This window comes from Vicugna pacos, chromosome 24 (genome assembly GCF_048564905.1).
Source record: "Vicugna pacos chromosome 24, VicPac4, whole genome shotgun sequence".
Classification (NCBI taxonomy): Eukaryota; Metazoa; Chordata; class Mammalia; order Artiodactyla; family Camelidae; genus Vicugna; species Vicugna pacos.
In genome coordinates this window covers 26,154,792-26,175,380 of record NC_133010.1, presented here as the reverse complement: position 1 = coordinate 26,175,380, position 20,589 = coordinate 26,154,792, and the positions used below count along the sequence as shown (strand labels likewise).

At 36.2% G+C, this 20,589-nt stretch overlaps 1 protein-coding gene across 9 annotated transcripts in view; it reads right to left on the bottom strand.

Moving 5' to 3' along the window:
- The window catches only part of ANKRD12 (ankyrin repeat domain 12), a 109,107-nt gene that overhangs the window by 88,060 nt on the left and 458 nt on the right, over window positions 1-20,589 (bottom strand). Inside the window, exon 1 of one of the 9 annotated variants that reach the window (XM_072949252.1) lies at window positions 20,267-20,433. The exons of 7 other annotated variants lie outside the window; for them this stretch is intronic. The gene's annotated coding sequence lies outside the window, so the exon portion shown is untranslated. Of the gene's footprint in view, window positions 1-20,054; window positions 20,195-20,266; window positions 20,434-20,589 lie in introns of those variants that run through there. One more of the 9 variants, XM_072949254.1, reaches the window with a different exon arrangement.

Genomic DNA, 20,589 nt, shown 5'->3' with positions numbered 1-20,589 from the left:
AAAGGAACAAAAGACTTCAACAGGTAGTTCATCAAAGAATATATAATAAGTGGCAAATAAGCACAGAAAAAGTTAGTTGTTAGTCATCAGGAAAATAATAATGAGATGCGACTATACACCCACAAGAACAGCTAAAATCAGAACAAGTAAGGAAGATCAAGTACTGGTGATGTAGAGGAACTGGAACTCTGATACACTGCCAAGGGTTAGGAAGAAATGCAAAGTAGCACGGCCACTTTATTAATACAGGATTATTAATTTTTTAATACAGCTCCCTACCACGTTAAGCACAACGTACATGTATGTGGGTATGCGGGGTATCAACTCATTTGAAAATAACCACATTAGGCAGCCTAAGAGTCTTATTAAAAACAAAACAAAACATTTTACTGTCACTTCCTATCTTCACAGGACAGTAACTCTTTGGGAGAGTACTTTCATTGACAATGAAAAGGATCCTCAAGAGCAAATACTGGTCTCACATTTAGTCTGTCACTCTACTGACAGATACGCCATAAATGCGCCATAGTTTTCTTTTAGATTTATGTTTCCTTTTTTTCTGGGAAGTATACAGAGCAACTATTAGTTTCATGTCACGGCCTATTAATTACAACCTTTAACACGGGCTTCTCTGGAAGTTTACTTTCTCTTCCACTCTAGACAGAAAGATTTTCTTAGTTACTGTCTCCTGTAGGGTTTTAAGTTTGAAACAGTCTCAATAGAAGCTTGTAAATCAGTGTTTGTATTTCTTTTCCTTTTATATTATTAAGTAGAAAATGTTTTAAGTTTTACCAGTTCTTTACAATTAAACACAAGTTTAAACACTATTTTCTAAACTGATTTTTCAAAGCCTCCTTTATTGGGATCTCCAGAAACTACTTTTGACACTGGAGGAGGAGGTAATCACAACTGGAAGAAAACTACTGTATCTCAAATCTCTTCACTTGTGTAAGGTGGTGAAAAAGACCCCACTGTCCATTTACTTTACCATAACCTTCTTTCCAGTAGAGGAAAAAAATCATTCTACAAGCAAATTCTCATGGATTATACGTGCACTTGCTTTAGCAAATGGAGCCTGACCAACTCATTTCTGAGACACAATATACAATTCATTTGGGGGTGGGGGGCAATGCATGTATGCCCAAGAAGTCCAGGCACTGGAAATGTGCCAAATACTACTGTTGATAAAAATGTATATCACCACCCTACAATATAAAGTTTAACCAAATGAGTATAACAAATTTAATGATGTCACTAAATGTCACTAAACTAATGCTAAATTATAATTTAATAGCAAGAACAGCAAACTCAAGGAACACAACTAACTCAAGACAAGAATGGTGACATACACAGATAAGCATCCTTCTTAAAAGCTAAGGTACTGCAAGGATGCCAGGTCTTGCTTGCAGGTCAGACTTCTTAGTACAGTAACTAAACTGACTCTTCAGGACACATTAATATGCTAATTTTTGTTGTTGTTTATGAATTACTACTTATCCTAAGGCTAACAATTTGGAGAAAATTTTATCTTCTTAGTAGAGAGTACAAAATTGCACACTAGGAGAGGCCACACTGTGTTGAGAAGAAACCTTGGAGAGCTACTCAAGAAAGAAATAAGCCTTGGGACCATGCCTTTTGGGAATAACTACCCAATGTGGCAAAACGAGAGAGGGTTAAGGGAAACAAAGAAGAGAAGACTCTGGTAGACTATTTGCAAGATGGGAATGAGAGGAAAAAATACCTCTAGTTGACTATATAGCTAGAGAACTTTGGAGAACAGAAATAGATAAATTTGTGAAGCTGTATGCTATGGTGAAAATCTCCAGAAATGTTCCTCTTAGAATTAGGAAAAGTCTCCTGTTGATTCTTATTTTGTGGTTGGCTTTATTCCTTTGGTAACCATGTAAGTTTAAAAACCTAAAGCTCTAAACTGTCATTAGAAACAATAATCAGTACATATATGTTAACTAAAAGAATGTGTAGTATATCGTACATATGTGTTTACAAGCAATATATTGTATGTGAGTCAAAATGTAACAATTCTACCTAATAAAACTGAAAAATGAAAAAAAAAGAATTAGGGAAAGCCTGTATTTTGAGATCACTTCATAGTCTTTCAGCATTTAGTAAGCACTGGACCCTCAGAATCAATGCTTTAAATGTGATTTTATTCTGTTTGCTCTAGTCACTCTATCTTCAAACTGTAAGTTTGTCTTAAAAGTTCTGCATAGGGAATCACAAAACACTAAGTACTTGTCTTTAGCTTCCACCTACAAACCAAGAGAGGAAACTTAGTGTGTCAGCAAGTCTCCCAACTCAGTTATCAGATATACCTGGCTTTACCACAGCTCCAGAGCTACTTGGCAATTTGTACTCCTCCTTTAAGAGTGCATTTTTACCAAGGGAGTGGGGAGAGGAAGAAGGTAGCTTTCTATGATTAGGCTAAGCAAAAATTTAAAATAAAATCACAAAACAGAACAAAACCCCCAAGAGAAAACAGGCAGAACAAAGTTACTGACACCAAAACTTGGTAACAGATGAAATAGACTACACAGATTAAAACTGAACTGAAATATAAACACAGATGTAACAAACTGACAGTTTATAAAATGATTTCTTTCCCCAACTTTAACCCTAAGTTGACTTTTAAATTAAAAATCACCCGACTGTAGTTGGCCTTGCTTTTAGCTTTGATGAGGTGCTCCTTGACTGACACTATTGCTTCTACATTTCAATTTACTCGAAATATGCTGTTCTTTTAGGCTCATGCCACTTGGTAATTCAAACTTCCTTATCAAAAGCAAAGCAGAATTCTTGTTTTTAAAGATACATATTTTAGCTTCAACTTTAGAGCTACTAAATCAGTGTATCTGGAGGTAACATAAATAACACTTTTTTAAAAGCCCCCATAGTGGCTGCAGGTGCTGGGGGAGAGGGAAACAGGGACTGGCTGCTCAATGGGTACAATGTTTCTTTTTGGATGATGAAAATATTCTGGAATTATATAGTGATGATGGTTGCAAAACACTGTGAATATACTTAAAACCAGTGAATTGTACATTTTAAAGTGGTTAAAATGGTGAATTATGTTATGTGAATTTTATTTCAAGAAAAAAGCTCCCTAGTGGTACGCATTAACAATTCTGAAATCAGCATACGTGCATTCTGGAAACAGACACCTGGGTAAATGAACAGTGGATGGTGGGCGCCAGTTCTCACCGTTGGAGTAGGAGGTTACAGACGGGCAAGTCAGGAGGAGGCTGCAATGTGGGAATGGATCACTGTTTGAGACATCAGTATGAACTCATGTCTTGCTTGGTGCAGATGCAGATGGTTACATACAGAAGTATTTATAGATATGTATATACAGAATTAGTGTACATACATGTATTTCCTTCCTGTCAGCTCAAAGCTCAGAAGCAACAGACGTCACTAACAAGGAGCACACCTAACACCAAGATCTTGGTTATGAGTACCTTTCTTCAGTGAAAGGAACCTGAGTTCCTTAGAGAAATGGCTGATTCTAAGGCAGAAAATATACAACGTGAGTCTGGAGACTCTTGTACTGCCAGAGTAAGAAAGTGCTCAAAAAATATACATAAATATATAAACTCAACAATGGGAATATGTCAAAGGGATATCAACTGAAAGAGGTCCCCACTGGCAAAGTCAGACTACTCTGAGCAACAGAGTAAGTAAAAGAGGGTTGGGTATAAATATCCATGTGTCCATACTGATGTAAATAAGTGAATTGAACAAATTAAAAAATAAGAGAGAAGACAAATTTTCATGAAGAATTTTAGGCAGTTTATGTAGATGTTCTGCTCTCAAGGCGGTGGAGCGTAACTCCCCACTAAGTGTAAGCCACAGAGTGATTTTCTACCAAAGAACACAACATGGAACAAGGTGGGGAAAACAAGAACGTGAAAAGCTCAGCAAGTAATATCTCAGCAAGGTGATCAAAGTTAGCATCAAGTGATGAATCATGCGGATAATAGGTAGCCTTGATAAGATGTGGTGAAAATGGCATTTTACCTCTGTAATCTTCCTCCCCAAATTGCATAATCCCAGTCTAATCATAAGAAAAACGTGACAAATTCCAGGAGTGGGACACCCTACAAAACGACCTGACCAGCACTCTTTAAAACTGTCAAGGTCATCAAAAACAAAGAAAATCTGAGAAATTATCAGTCAAGAAGAGCTTAAGGAGACATGATGACTAAATGTAATGTGGTATTATGAATAGGATTCTGGAACAAAGAAACGACATTTGGTGAAAACTACTGAAATCTGAACAAAGTATGGACTTACTTGATAATAATGTATCAATATTGGTCTATCAGTTATGGCAAATGTACCATGCTAACGTTAAGACACTGAAAACAGAAGAACCTGGGGTAAAGTATACAGGAACTCTGTGCTACCTTTGCAACTGTTCTCTAAATCTAGTACTATTCTGAAGTAAATAGGTTATTAAAAAAAAAAGTTCCCAGGTAATTTTAATGGCTTGGGAACCATTAAGCAACATTTGCCCCTACCCTTTTCACAGCAAGCACCCACACACCTGCCAGTCACTTCACTAAATACTAACTTCGTCACTTACAGCCTTTATCTCTACATCAAAATCCTGGCCCCATCCTGGCCTTCTTCAGAGTTCATGTCCATATCCCATTCCGTGCTCTGATCCCTTAGGTGACTTCTCATTATCAAAAAACTTTATACCCTACTTCAATCACTTATTCTCCGTTTTTCCTCTTCCGAATTTTGCTAGGATCTTTAGCCATTTTTCTACTGTGGAAATGATCATTTTTCTATTGATTTGTAAAAGAAAAACTATGCTGTCATTTTTGTTGCACACACATACACACACATAAAATGTAGTTAAATATACGTACACAGAATTTACCATTTTAATCATGCTTTGAGGCATAACTGACATGTAACATATCAGTTTCAGGTGTACAATATAATGATCTGGCATTTATGTATATTGCAAAATAATCACCACAGTAAGTCTAGTTAACATTTATCACCGTGCAGTTACAAACCTTTATTCTTGTGATGCGAACTTTTAAAGATTTAGTCTCTTAGCAACTTTCAAATATGCAATACAGTATTATTAACTATAGTCACCATGCTGTACTTCACATTCCCATGATTTTTTCTCCACAATTAAAAAAAATATATTTTGTCCTCTCTCACCCATTTCTATCCCACCCCTCCCTCACTCTGGCAACCACAAATCTGTTCTCTGTACCTACAAACTTTTTTTAAAAAAATCCCTTCTATAAGAGAAATCAGATGTTATTTGTCTTCCATTGTCTAACTTATTTCACTTAGCATAATGCCCTTTGAGGTCCATCCACGCTGTCACAAACATCAAGATTTCACTCTTTTTATAGATGAATAATATTCCATTTTGTGTGTGTGTGTGTGTACACGTGTGTACACATACATATATAGAGCTACACATCACATTTTCTTCATCCATTCATCCATCAATGGGCACTTGCGCTGTTTCCATATCTTGGTTATTATAAATAATACCTTTTCACATTAGTGTTTTCATTTCCTTCGAGATAAATATCCAGAAGTGGAACTGCTGGATCATAAGGAATTCTATTTTTAATATTTTGAGTAATCTCTGTACTGTTTTCTACAGGGGCTGAACCAATTTACATTCCTACCAACAGTGCACATGGGTTCCTTTTTCTCCATATCCTTGCCAACACTTGTTGTTTCTTCTAAGTATATAGTTCTGTGGCATTAAATACATTCACACTGTTGTGCACCCATCATCACTATCCATCTTCAGAACTTTTTCATCTACCCCAACTGAAACTCTACCCATTAAATAATTTCCCACTCTTCTGAGTCCCTGGTAACCACTATTTCACTTTCTGTCTCCATGAATCTGACTACTCTAGGTACCTCATATAAGTGGAATTACTTAACATTTGTCCTTTCATACTGGCTTATTTCACTAAGCCTGTCTTCAAGGATCACCCATACGGTATTATGTGTCCTTCCTTTCATAGGCTGAATAATATACCTTCCACTGCATGTAAATACCTTATTTTACTTATCCACTTAGCCACTGATGGACACGTGGGTTGCTTCCACCTTTTGACCACAGCAAACAATGCTATGAACATAAGGGTACAATGGATTGTACAACGTACAATCAAAAATACATTTTATGCCTGTATTTTCTTCATAAATCCTTTCTTCATTTTTAGGCTTATACCATCTTTACTCCAAGATCACAAAACGTATTCACTTTTATTCCCTTTAACTTCTTTTTATATTTAACTCTTCTCATCTATCTGTAATGCCAGTTTTTAATAACAATCTTATTTCTTTATATACTGAAATCAGTTTCTAGGCATTCCAGTCTGTTTCTCTACTCTGTCTTTCCATTCTTATACCAATATTATACCATTTTGCTTTGGATTTTTTTTGCATTTGAGTATTTTATTTTTTATACTTTTTTGTATAGCTTTATAATAAATTTTAGTGTCTCATCATTTTTTGTTTTCAAAATTATCTTGCCAGTTCTCACCAAATAAATTTCAGATTAACTTTGATAAGCTAAAAAATGTTGGCATCTGGATCTAAACTCAAACTAAACCATCTATATACTATATGAAGCAGAATTAATGGAATAGACATAAGAATTTTTTAAAGCATATAAAATCCTCAAAGAAGTAAGAAAAGATTGATAACATGCAGCAGGAGTAAACAGAATCAAGAAGAGATACAGAATATTAAAGTACAAGTGACTGAAAATAAAGAACCTACAGATCAGATAAATAATACAATGGATAAGTCAAGAATGAGTTAGTAAGCTAGGAGGTCAGGTAGAAGATAGTTGCAGAAGGCAACAGGAAGGGATTTTTTTTTTAAAGGAAAATATTAAAGCTAACAGATATGGAGAAGTTAGAAGTGACAGAATCCATGTAACAGAATTCCCAGAAAGAAAGAAAAAATGAAGAAAACAATATATTTGAAAAAATGACCAATAACTTTCCAGAAATGAGGAAAGATCAAAGATTTCAGATTAAAGTATCTGGAACACAACCTGGCATACAGCAGACTCCCAATAAGTAAGTATTTATTGAAAGAAAGGATGGATGAATGATTATGAATCCAAGTGCCAAACAAGACAGAAAAGAACTACACTCAGATACACTACAAACTGAAAAAGATAAACAAAAAAAGTCAAAATCTTCTAGAGAGGAACTACAGGTCACACACCCAGGAAAAGAAATCAATCTGACATCAGAACTTCCTAAAAGCAACATCAGAGGCAAGAATGTGGTAATATTTCAAAATGTTAAAGGTAAAGAATTTCAAACCAAAAATCTTTAATCAAAGGAAGTTATAACTTAAGGGTGAGGATTAACAATATTTTCAGGCATAAAAAGGCCTTAGAATGTATACATCCTGTTTGAGTCACCCTAGACAAAGTAAGTGCAAGAATTTTTTAAAAATTTGTTTATTGTTGCTAATGTTTATACATCTAAATTACATCTATACATTTTTTTAATGGAGGTACTGCAGAACTGAACCCAGGACTTCGTGCATGCTAAGCAAGTGTTCTACCACTGAGCTATTTCCCTCCCCCAAAACACTGTTTGAAAATTGCTTTTAAGTAGGTACTCAAATAAGAACTGAAGTCAATCTATGAGAACACTATGTGATATATGGGAATTAGAGTAAATAACCTAATAAACCTAGTATTTCATATAAAAAGAAAGATGATGGGATGGGTGCTTTAAGAATACCCCTAATAATTCAGAACTAAAGTTCTACAAAACATCAAGATGGTTGCTAGGACACTGCAGGGGTTGGAGATGGGGTGGAGGAGACTAGAGAAAAGTGAGAAAATGGTTAAAGTACTTGTCTTGTTTGAAGGAAAGAAAATTTTATATATATGTTAAGAAACTATGGAAAATGAACAGAAATACAGTAAAAAGAATGTAAATAATTGCCAACATATGTATTATTACAATAAATTTATTACATTTATTACAATAAATGAAAATGAATTAAATTCATTAATTAAAAGATAAGGGTCTCTGAGGCTAGACAAAAACAAGGCTCAGTAACACACTTTGTAAAGAGACCAGAAAAGGACACCAGAAAGGTCGAAAACAAAAGAGCAGGAGAACACACAGCAGGAAACACAACCCCAGGCTGGCAGACAGGCTTTTCTGTAGGCCCCACGCATAAGTAATTCAGCCCTTCCTGGTCTGGGCACTGCTCCCTCCCACCCCTGGGCCCACGGATTACAGTGCCACATTAAAGCTCGCACACTAACAACTCATCTATTTTCCTTACAGGACAGAGCTTCAATTTCTGTCTCCGATTATGACTTTGAGTTCTTTTTCCATTTCAGGCACCTGCAGATCCCTCTTTCTTGCTTTGAAGTTCAGCTGTGTTTTTTAAATGTTTTATTTTTATCTAGCATTTCCATATGTTACTGAAAAAGAAGGGAGCATTCCCCAGTCTGCCATCTATTCCAGAAGTCCTCAGAAAATGTACTTTAAATACAATGGAAAACAAAGCCCAAATTACTTAATTTCTTCATTTATATCATAAAGTGATAAAGCTCAAATAATAAGGCTACGAGAAGTAAATAAAATGGTACCTTAGAATAGTCGTTGGTGCATATAAAATAGTAAAATGCTGCCTTCTAAATTTATCACCCACTTTACATTCTACCTAAAGACAGAACCGTAGCATGGGATGAGAATTCCTAATTTTTTTCCTGTTCCAGCTTTCACTGGGCTGGAGCTATGCTAGGGGTAAACATGCTTCCTCCAAAATTGTTTTGAGAAAAAAAGACAACTAGCAAAAGACCAAATCACAGCAATGATTCAATGATACTATTCAGTTAAGAAAGTGACCTTTATTTTATCTGTGATTTGATCTGGGAACCTTAAGTCCAACATTCTATTCTGAGATCTACCACTGACTTTTTGGTTGACCTTCATCACTTTTCAGTATTTCTGTTTCTTCTTGAAAGTAACGTTAGGCTAGATAACACTGAAGATCTCTTATTTTCCCAAAATTCTGATTCCAGAATAAGAGGTTTAGAACTATTTCATTCCATTCTATTTTTCTACAAATACAAAAATGATAGCCTAAATTACTAAACAATTATGACATTCTTATTTCTGTGTTTCCTCATGCAAAAAAAAAATCAGACATAAATAACTAAGTATTTCCTACTTAAACAAAGGCCAAAAGCTTAATTTCCTCAAATTTAAAAAGTGGCCTTATAGTAAACAATCTTGTTACCCGGGAAAGGGAGTGGGAAGGGGTAAACCTGGGAATTTGAGATTTACAAATGTTAGCCACGATATATAAAAAATAGATTTTAAGAAAAGTTTCTTCTGTATAACACAGGGAACTACACTGAATATCTTATAATAACCTTTAATGAAGAAGAATATGAAAACAAATATATGTATATGCATATGCATGACTGGGACATTGTGCTGTACACCAGAAACTGACACACTGTAACTGACTGTACTTCAATCAAAAAAAATTAAGTTATCTTACAAAAATAACGGAGAAGACCTCAAAGCAAATAGCAATGTTTCTGGGATACTGACTGGACCCCCATGCCCACCTTAACTACTTAAACAATTCAAGTGAGACATCTCTCTATGGAAAGGGCTGAGTTTGTTCTAGCGCACCTTCCTAAAGTGAGCCATGGTAGATTTTCACCACAATGGTTTTTGGCAGCTATTCCATAACATTTTCCCTCAAGAATATAATGGTTGTATGCAGACCCAGAAATCAGCATCATAAAAATCACAAATTTAGCCAATAGCATTAAAGAGATGAAAAACATCTACATCCTTTAAAATAAACTGGTCTTCAACATTGTTTTCAAGACACATTATTTTTTTAAAGTCCTTAAGGAATGTTTATGATCTATTTTATACAGTTCTATATTAATTTTTATAATGAACATGTACTACTTGTATAATCTGCAAATAAACATTTTAAAAATAATAAAATAGGTCGACTTCCACTTGGTTTGCTCTGGAGAACTAGTGTTCTGGTTAAAACCCAAGGGGAAAAAATAATGAGATGAGAGGTGAGAGAACTGCTCCAGACAGAGGGAGAGGGAGAGAGGTTAAAGGTACTTTTATTTGTGTTACATTTTCTAACCCAGCCACCAGAATAAAAAAGGAAGCAAAAGATTCAGGACAGAAGCTCTATCCAGCCTGCACTTCAGGTTGGTGCTGCTGTGTATTATATCCTTCAGGAATCTGAGCATGGCAGTGAATTCAGAAGGCTGTACCAAGTAAATACATTGTAAACGGTCAATTCGGTTTACCTGTATGTGTGTATTACTCCCAAAATTCCACGAAGGTAAACATACGGTATAAAACAGGGCAATATTTAGACAGTTCAATTGCTTGAAATATAAACAATCAAGAGTTCACGCTTGCTTTATCACACCTTCCCAAAGTGAGCCATGGTTGACTTTTAGCACGTTCTCTAGCAGCTATTCTGTAACATTTACCTACAGGAAAATGATGTTTGTATTCCAGACCAAGAAATCACACAAGTGCACACAAGAGAGCAGGCAACACTGACAGGACAGCAAAAACAGACGCACAGTAGGGTAGAAAATGAGGAAAGACAAGAGCACGGGATCACCACAAGCACCCTGTCACTGTGCTGTTTGATCTTCATGGTAACAAAAGCAATTTAAGGCTTTCAAAAAAGATAGTGACACAATTTCAAACAGCATGTTTACAAAGGTGTCCTTGGTGAAACTTTGGAAAACAGATTAATGAGGAATTACATGAGAGACAAGGAGACCACTTCAAGTATAATGACCAGACTGTGAGGTGGGAAGGAACAGTGAACAAGAGCAAGGAGGCCAGAATGACAACTAACTGTCTGGCACCAGCAACAAGAAGTAAAAATGCTCTGAAAATAATGTAAAAGAAGCAATTAGCATTTACCTGTTGCTTGTACCTTCCAGTAGTAATTTAACAGTAATGACTAAACTGTATCTCAAAGTTTTAAAAAATAAAATTCTCATTACTTCATTAGGTACTATTTACAAAATAGATTAATTGCAAAAAGATTTTCTATTTTTTTCTTTTTCTTTTTTGAGGGATAGGTAATTAGGTTTATTTGTTTCTTTAGAGAAGGTACTGGGGACTGAACCCAGGACCTCATGCATGCTAAGCATGTGCTCTACCATTTGAGATAGTAAAAAGATTTCCTGACATTGTCAAGATGGACCATAAAAGACCACATTCTAACAATACATTTAGAGTTTTTAAAGAAAGTAATACAGGCAGTTGTGTTTACAATTATCTGTTTGCCCTGGATATCTAAGTATAGCCATATATACATTTCTTTCCAGAATTGTTAAGGTTGATATACACAATACTCATCTGCAATGGAGAGAGTTGCCGCAAGTGACTTTTAAGGCTTTAAGAAGCTAAAAATGAGTTTCTGGCTATACTAACCTCTTTCTAGCCCTACAGGGTTCTAAACTGTGCAACTTCCGTAGACCAGCAGAGGGCTGCAACAGCCCAGAGAAAATGGTCAGGTGGCTTTACTTGCATCTCTGGCACTGTGAAGTGGAAAAATTACCAATACAGAAAGTAGAAATCTAATAGCCACTATGTATTTATTTCACTGTCAACAGATTCTAAAAGGGGGCAGAAGTAATCCCTCAACTCCGGAAAACTAGAAACACTCGTAATTAAGCATTTTGCCACCAGCTCCTTTCTCTTCTTGCAAAATAGTCAAGTGTTTGGAAGCAGAACAAAATCTCACTGAGTACTTAGAAGGGGGAAAAGGCAGCCAAAACAACAGCCATGACAAAAGCAATTTACACTTCCTTCCCAACCACTGCTCCACACTACTGCTACCAGACTAATCTTAAAATTATTTCACTAGGTTACACTGACACCTACTTTGAAAATTCTGTTCTGCATATAACGCAGTTCTGAAGTCTAACTTTCCTTTGACTAGATTTTAAGGTAGATTTCCACCTCAGGTTTACAATCTTATTTTCAACTCTCCTAGTCATACCCCTCTTACTGTTACACAAAATATGCAACACACTTAAAATGGCAAAGGTCACTGTGGTGAACTTTGAAGAAAGAAACAAATTTACACAGGTCTAGGGAAAGGGAAAAGCCACAGCTGGGAAAAGTTTGTGCCAAGAGGGAGATAGGAATTACCCTGGGGGAGTGGGGAAACAGAACAAGGAAAGGTATCCAGGGGGCTGCACTGAATCTGTGATGTTGAATTCTTAAAGCCAGTGATAGGCAGCAGATGCTGACTATGCTATTTCTGGACCGTTTAAACTATCTGAACTACTTCACAATAAAACAAATTTTTGGTGTTTTAACTCTGCCCCTCACAAGACAAGCAGCCAACATATGCAACATACTACACGTCTGGTGCCATTCCCAGTGCCACTCACAGTCTCATCCTACACAGTGTCCTAACACACGTTTACCGCTTTCTTTAAAAAAGACAGGCACATGCTTTAGCTTTAAGCGAAAGGAAAGGACTTTTAATTGTTTAGATAGCTGGGTGTAGTTTGAACAGCAGCACATAAAAATATAAAAGATTTGGGGTAAAGGACATGGCATAAAAATCCAGAACAGTCTACAATAATCATGGCTTCTGAAACATAAGCCTGAGATCCTGAAAACCATCTTTACAGCCAAATCCTCTATGGAGTTAGAGGTAGCTGAAATCAGTAGTACCCCACAAGAAAGCAACACTTGTGGAAGTGATTTCCGATCCACATCACACACCGTTTCCACTCTGACCCAACAATAGCGTGAGTTATTAACACTACTTCAACTACAGCCAAAACTGTAGCTTCCATACAACTTCACACCAGGCCTGGACTGCTCGGGCCTTACTTTAGTCCTGATCTGCAACCTCAGTATGCTGTGCACTCCCCAGCATAAGCCCACTTACTATACTATACACAAGAACTAGGCTAACTACAAACTTTAAATGGAGTACAATCTATAAAAATATTGAGTCACTATGTTGTACACCTGAGACTAACACTAATATTGTAAACCAACTATATTTCAATTTTAAAAAAGAAGGATAACCGCATATAGGGCATTCAAAAGAAAATAAGCTCAAAACTGGCAGCATCCGGTATCCCTGGTAGCTCTTTTAGTCAGGGCAATTTAGAATTAGAACTGTCTCCCTGCCAAAGTACGCTGAGGAGAATGATGAGAAATACGGTACAGGGGACTAGAGCACAGTAAATTCACCGTGTTCTCATAGCTGTAAGTCAGAAACAGAAATTGGATGGTATTGTGAAAACTCCAACCCCAAAGGCAAAGAATACCTGTATATTTGGTTTTATTTTAGAAGTGAAACATTTCCTGATATATAACCACACAAATGTTACGAACCGGGGGTAAAAAGGCAAATCTCACTGATACCAAAACTAAAGAGCTTTATCTATCACAGGAAATATACTATATAAAATAAATCCCTAAAAACACAAATTTATGACTGTTTACGAATGTAACAGTTATACATCAAAAACTGAACTCAAATTTCCAAGTCAGTGATTCTTAGTCTATTTTGGACAGACGTATCTCAGAGCCTAAAAGCCATAGGTCCATTCCCCTGAGCACATATTCACTAAAGAACTTGCAACATAACTTCAAAATGTTTACAGAACCTCTCTGTAATTATGGATCCTTATTCTAAGTAATTATCTCTTTCAGCTCAATTTTAAGCTCCATACAAGCAGAGAAAGTCTTCTTCAGATATGTGCTTAGCACTGGCACCTAAAACCTTAAAACCTAAGCACCTTTTCAAGCACAGGCTCCAGCAGCCACAAAGAAGGGTCTTCAGGACACCCAGGTGGGCTGCCCCATCAGGCAGGGTCCTGGCCCTCAAAACCCCCAGCCCCTCCACGCAATTTGCTGACAACATTGCCCTCAGCACATTTTACAGATGAAGTTTGTGTTTATTTACCTAGACTCCAGATTCTACGAGTGGTAAGTCTTATTTCTGGAAATGATTTACACCTGACTTTCTAAATGAAAGAGTAAAATACTATAAAATGGGGTTTTTATACTTTCTATTTTTCAGTTTAATTATATTTTCCTTTCTACCCACTTTTAATAGTACGAGAGATATATAAATCACTGGTCCCTGCCTCTTAAAACAAAAATTAAGAAGTTAACTTATGTGCTTAAAAAAAAAGTCTCCATTGACACAACATTGTACAATGATTATAAATCAATAAAAAATGTTAAAAAAAAGTCTCCTATATAAATTTCATACAACCTCTTGAATTATTTTCTAAGAAAATCTGTATTACATCATTCCCCATCTTAGAAATTCACTTTTATTAAGCCCTTCATCCTCGCAATCGTGGCTTTTCTCATCTGCTATCCATCTTTTCTCCCTTAGTCCCAGTTCATTCTATTACGCCAGTCAGACCATTCTCCCTTATTAGCACCACTGGGCAATCCTTTGCTGTGTGATGGAATCTGGGGTAAACAGTGAACAAGGCAGACACGATCTACATGCTTGCAGGGCTCACCATGTTCCTTTCTACACCAACCAGAAAGCAGTTTGGAAGATTAAAGAATTATACTGTCCCTCTATTTCACATGCCTATGTTTTGTCCATTGAGTGTAAACGCTTTAAAAAAAAAAAAAAGACTATAACACTGTCTTCACTTGTATTTTCCTAAACTTCTACTTCAACAACACTAAAAGCAATACCATTCATAGAAACATTTATTTAAAACTTGTTAAATAAACAGGCAGTATTTAAAACCTTCTTGATTATACACCCATAATACTTGTTCATTGTAGCAAAACTTGAAAAGACAAAAAAGATAAAAATTCCAGTTATTTTCAGAAAAAACAATCCAGTTACTTTCATATTCCATACCGAGAAATAATCTATCACTTTGTCAAAATGGATCACTCAAGACCTTTCATTCCTTATAAAAATCCATAATCCATAATCCAAAATAACTATTTTCACCCCAAAGGCTCAAAATTTATCATTTTATCCTTTTTTTCCTCTTAATATCAACCTCTTTGAAGGTGCAGTTTTGTAAAGGAGCAATACAGTCACTGATTTAAACTCAACAATACAACAGGACTATGATAAACTTAACAAGGTCACGGTAAGGAGTGAATGAAAAGCTATGTGGAGAGCCCATTACGAATCACAGAACATTTGTAATTACTCCTCTGACCAAAGGATATGAAGAAGTATCAGTTCACAGAAACTACAAATGATTATTTTCCCCATGTATTAGCTAATGATCCAAGTTCTACAGCTAAAATCAAATACCGTCACACCATAATTACAGATGAAAGCCTTTAGGATGTAAAATAAAAGTAGGTAATATAACCTCACGAAGTTAAATTGTTAGCCAACAACAGTACAGACTTAATTCCACTGGGTGTTCACAAAACTAGAGAGCAACAGTGCTCAAAGTGGGAGGTGGGGCCAAGGAGCAGAAAGGACAAAGGAACGGAAGAGTGCGTGAGCCAATTTGCTTTCAAACATTCCTGTTTACTTTCAGTAGCATGAGGACAAATAGAAGCTTGGTAAAGAGGTACTTTCTGTCCTGTTCAATTGCAGCCTAAAGAGAACACTCGTCTTCATTCTTGGGATGTTTTTATGAATCCTGGAAGACGGATAATTTCTGAAAGTTGAATAACCACTATTGAGTGATCACCTAAACTATCAGTTTATAAATGGACTGGGTTGATCTTAAGAAAAAACTTCTCTCAAAGTAATAGGCAAATATATATATAACACAAATTTCAAGTTAGTTCTTCAGTAATAGTACCTAGCGTTGGAGACATTTCAGTGACAACTTTTTGAAGTTTTTTGGTAATTGGATATGTAAAATGCCTACTCACATCATATATTAAAATAACACATATGAAAGTATCTAACACTACCTAGAGTACAAAAGTTCTTTACTTTGACCACCAAGTAATTTCCAAATAATCAGAATTGAACTCTAGTAAGGACTTATTTTAACTCACAGTATGCAAGACTTTAGAATGTAACACTGGAATGCAAGCCAAGGCTTTATTCCTAGTTATAATATTTTTGTGCAAATTATGGTAGGAAACATTCTGTAAAACTTTAAACCTCTCATCTAACTGACCACCATCATTAATTAGCAAGGTGGTATAAAGGATGCTTTTAGCATTTACCTCTACCCTAATTATTTAAGTTTCAGAAGTAGTAAAATAGAGTGGAAAGAAAGCTGTGTACAATGTGGCTTTGGCGGAAGAGATAATAAAAGTAGTTGTTTCTTTCCTCTTCCTTTAGATTTGCTAATGCTTCTCTTTCATGAGTGAATTTCAAAGGAGTCTAGTATTACTCCAGAGAATTTCAACCTGGATCCTATCCATGGCTCAGTATCATCAGATTAGTGGATGTTTTGCTGATTTGAGTAGTTCTGAAATTCAAGAGATGGGATAAAAAGTACTTCATGAACTACAATGCACCATAATTTTTTACGTACCATTATTACCTTTTACTGTGAGTTAATATAGCTATTTCTAGGAAGACAGAGCCACGCATGCACGATTTTTGTTTTCTGTTAAAAGTCAAAATGCCAGCAAAACTCCTATGTACAAAGAACAATAATCTGAAATGTAAAAAGGTACAAGACTAACAACTTTCAAGCAATAAGTAGTTCAAAAATACAGTACTTATCACTAATACTTGTGACACTTCCCCTAATTGTGGCCCAAATACAAACTGATAACCAGAAATGTTAACTACTACATATTTTGAAATGATTTTAGTGCAGTAAACAAATACTAAGGGATTGGACAAAGACGTAATTTTTAATTGCCGAAGAAAAAGAAATGATTTCCGCCCTGTAACGTGAAGATTCATAATTTACCTCTTCTATTTACCTCAATTTGGGAGCATTTCTGTGTTTAAACCTAATTTTCTAAGAACTTAAGTTTGAATTTGTGTTTCTTAGAATTTTGGAGTGTCTCAATACTCAGAAAACCTAGTTTTGGTTGCCATTTTCTAACCTGGACAAACTCTTATTTACTATTACTGGATCTATTCCTTTATAAAAGTCATAAATGAGTTTGGTTATTTATCTTTTTTCTTCAGTCACTCTGTTTAAAGTATGTTTCCTTAGAACAATGAACATTAAAAGCAAGGTGGAATCTGTTAGGACAGCCTCTTATAATGTAACAACTGTAGTTCTTCTGTACCTGGTGAGAATGATTTGGTTGACAACATAAAAAAACCCAACAATGATATCAGCATCGTATAAAAAGGCTTGCCAGCCTATCTTCCACAATTCTCATAAGGTATTTTCTTTTCTTTCTTTCTTTTTCTTTTTTAACCAACACAGTAGAAGGTAGAATGCTGGTCCCACATATTTTTCACGAAGTCTGAAATTTAAGAAATACAGCCTTAAAATTATCAAAACCAGCCAAACACTTATTTAGAGATAGAAGTGGTTAAGAGTGGGGACAGCAAAGTCTGTCACTTTTTTAGATCTGTGACTATCTACACATAATGTAACAGTTCAAAGCCTCATCTTCCTTAGCCACATGTTAGAATAATAATAGTATCTGTTTTATAGGATTGTTGAGAAAATTATCTGAAATATTTCACTTAAAAGTTTGAACACAGATATGAGCGTATTCTAAGTGCTCAACAAATGTTTATCATAACCTTTAGCTTGTAATAATACAATTCTACAATACTGATGTACTGGTTTCTAGTATTATCAATTTAAAGCACTAGGAGAAGAGGTCTTTAAATCTAACAGCAAAAGTCAACAAAAACTCTGTCTTAACATTTCTACACGTATATTTTAGATCCAGAAGATAACCTCAACATGAACTACTCAGAAGCAGAGCTTATAAAGGATATTACCTCCTATTATTGCCCTATCTGGAAACTAGCAACAGACAAATTAACACTGCTACTAAGATACTTTCACTATTACTTTAAAAAAGCCACTCTGTTAAAGAAACAGATTATGCATGCATCAGTGTATATAAGAATGCTTTTAAATGCTGTATGAAGAAACTTCATGTTCTCCAAAGGAAGTCAGGCTCTAACAACTGCAATATTTAAAATGTTCATAAGAGGCTTTACTAAGATTAGAACTAAGTAGGGATCAGAAAATGCAACTACAGGGAGTTATAATCTGTAAAACAGCAGGTGCTCCAGACAATGAAGCTAAGGCTAAGCAAAAACCTAGGGATCTAAACACCTTAGATAATATAGTAAGAACTGCATTTATTTTAAAAATAACATAGTTACTTTTTATATGTATAGAAGTTTATAATATGTGATGTGTTTTCTACATGTAATCACATTTGTTCCACCAAATAACCCTATAAATTATACAGAAAAATTATTTTTTGCATATTACAAAGGCAAGGTTTTGAAAGTTAATATGGTTTGTCAAAAATCACTGTTAGGAAGCGACAAATGAAGACTTTAAACTCCACGTTTTCACTTACATTTCCACCTTCTTTCCACTACTCCATAAAGCTATTTCTTAAAGAGGCAAATTAGTATCTTCACAAAAAGAAATCTCTAGGCCAAACCACAGACTATTTTAACTAGCTGTGCTGACTTTGGTAAGTCATTACCCCTTACCAGATCTTTATATTTTCATCTGTAAAATGAGGGAAACTGATTAGAAAATTTGAGGCCTTTCCAGTTCAAGAAAAATTTCCAAGACTGTACCCTTTACAAAGTATGAGCATTTTACAAATACCTGTTGATGTCAGCCTCAGGAACAAGTTCCAAGTCAGAAGGTAATGTCAATGGCTCTTAAGCAACCTACTGCAATTACAGCATAAATTCTTCATACTGCTTCAGTAGAATCAAGTTTACATACAGAAAGCTGTCTACACCTCTTACAGACTATGATGGAAATAATAAATCTCATTAATCATTCTTTTTTTAAACTGAAATAATGCCCTTAAAAGACAAGGATGCTTTAAAAGAAAATTTAACTACTAGTCAACCAACACCAAGAAATTGAACATTATCACTATTATTCTTTAGAATAAAAATCTCTTTTCCAGTGAAGCATTTTCCAAATATTCCTACTGACTATTATTTCTCCAGTCTACCTCAGAAGAGTATCAGTCACATTTCTCAACAACTTCTACAGGGAAAAAAAGTAACATATAAGCATTTGATAAAAACATCTTCCTTTTAAATTAATTCCATTTGAACACTTGTCTCCAAAAAAAACTGAAGCTTTTCTCCCCTTTCCTGATATTAAAGAACTAAATCCAAAGGACAGCACAACACATTTTCATCTACTAAATTCTTTCGTCATCTGATTTTTTTCTCTCTACTGTTTCTCAAATACTCTTCATGACTACACATCGAGAGATTTTCACTTTTCCAGCTCCGTTTGTTCACAAAACCATTCTAACAATAACTATGGAAACCACAGAGATTAAGAACATTACAGGCATGCTGCGTTTTTACTCTTTTCCTTCCATGATTACCACTTAACATTTAGGTTCCACTTTATTTTAACACCTTGTCTGTCCCGAAAATAGAACACACAGCCTGAATAGTTAAGCTTGACCTCAGTCAACCGTCTGCAGACCTTCAGAAATTTAGTCAGTGCTTGTGTCATTTATAAAAGATCTTTTAAGTAATAAAACCTTCCCCTGCTTGCCTATAATCTCCTGGGGAAACACTTCGAATGTTTACAAGGTTCTGCGTTTAGCCCAAATTCAAGACTTCCCAACAAGTTTAGTTAATATAACGACTTGATTTTACAAAGTCGACACTATTTCATTTTGTTTTTAAGCCACTTGGCATCAATACAGCATACGTTCTGCCAGTTCTGAGCTAATCTCCAGGAAAGCCTTTGTACAACGATTGAAGAAACTGAAACAGATCAGTGCCCAAGATTTTTAAGAGCCTACTTGAACATATGTTTTTAATAAACAGTCAATTTATTCTAAAATAGCTGCTTTCCTAGTTCGCCTTCTTTTATAACTTACATAAACCGTTTTAAAATAAGGCAGAATACATGATTGAGAACAGGTTCACTTCAACTTCGGCATTAGGGGACCCGCAGCCGATCCAGCCGCGCTCGCCAGGGAGGCGCGGGTGCCCGGTAGACCTTATACTCCGATGACTGCCGCGCCTAAAACGTCTCCTACGCTCCCACCGGCGCGAGCGCGTCAACTTCCCGTCCCAAACCGTCCCTTACTGTTATTGCTAACGCAGCTGTCAGCTGGGCTTCGGCAACCTCTTTGTACAACCGTTTACTCAACGCTTTGGGATCCTCGAGGATGCGTCACACCGGGTTCCCCTCGAACGGGCTTTAAGAACCCGACGGCCCCGAGGGTGCGCGAACGCGGCCCGAACCGGCGCTCGCAGAACGCCGGGGCCACCGCCCGCTCGGCCCTCCCGCGACGCGACCGCCGCCCCCCGCCCCCCCAACCACGGACCGGGCGCGCCCCCGCCCCGCCCCCACCCCGTCCGCCCGCGGTCCGGCCGCGCACACTCGCACGCACACGCTCCCCGGCCCCG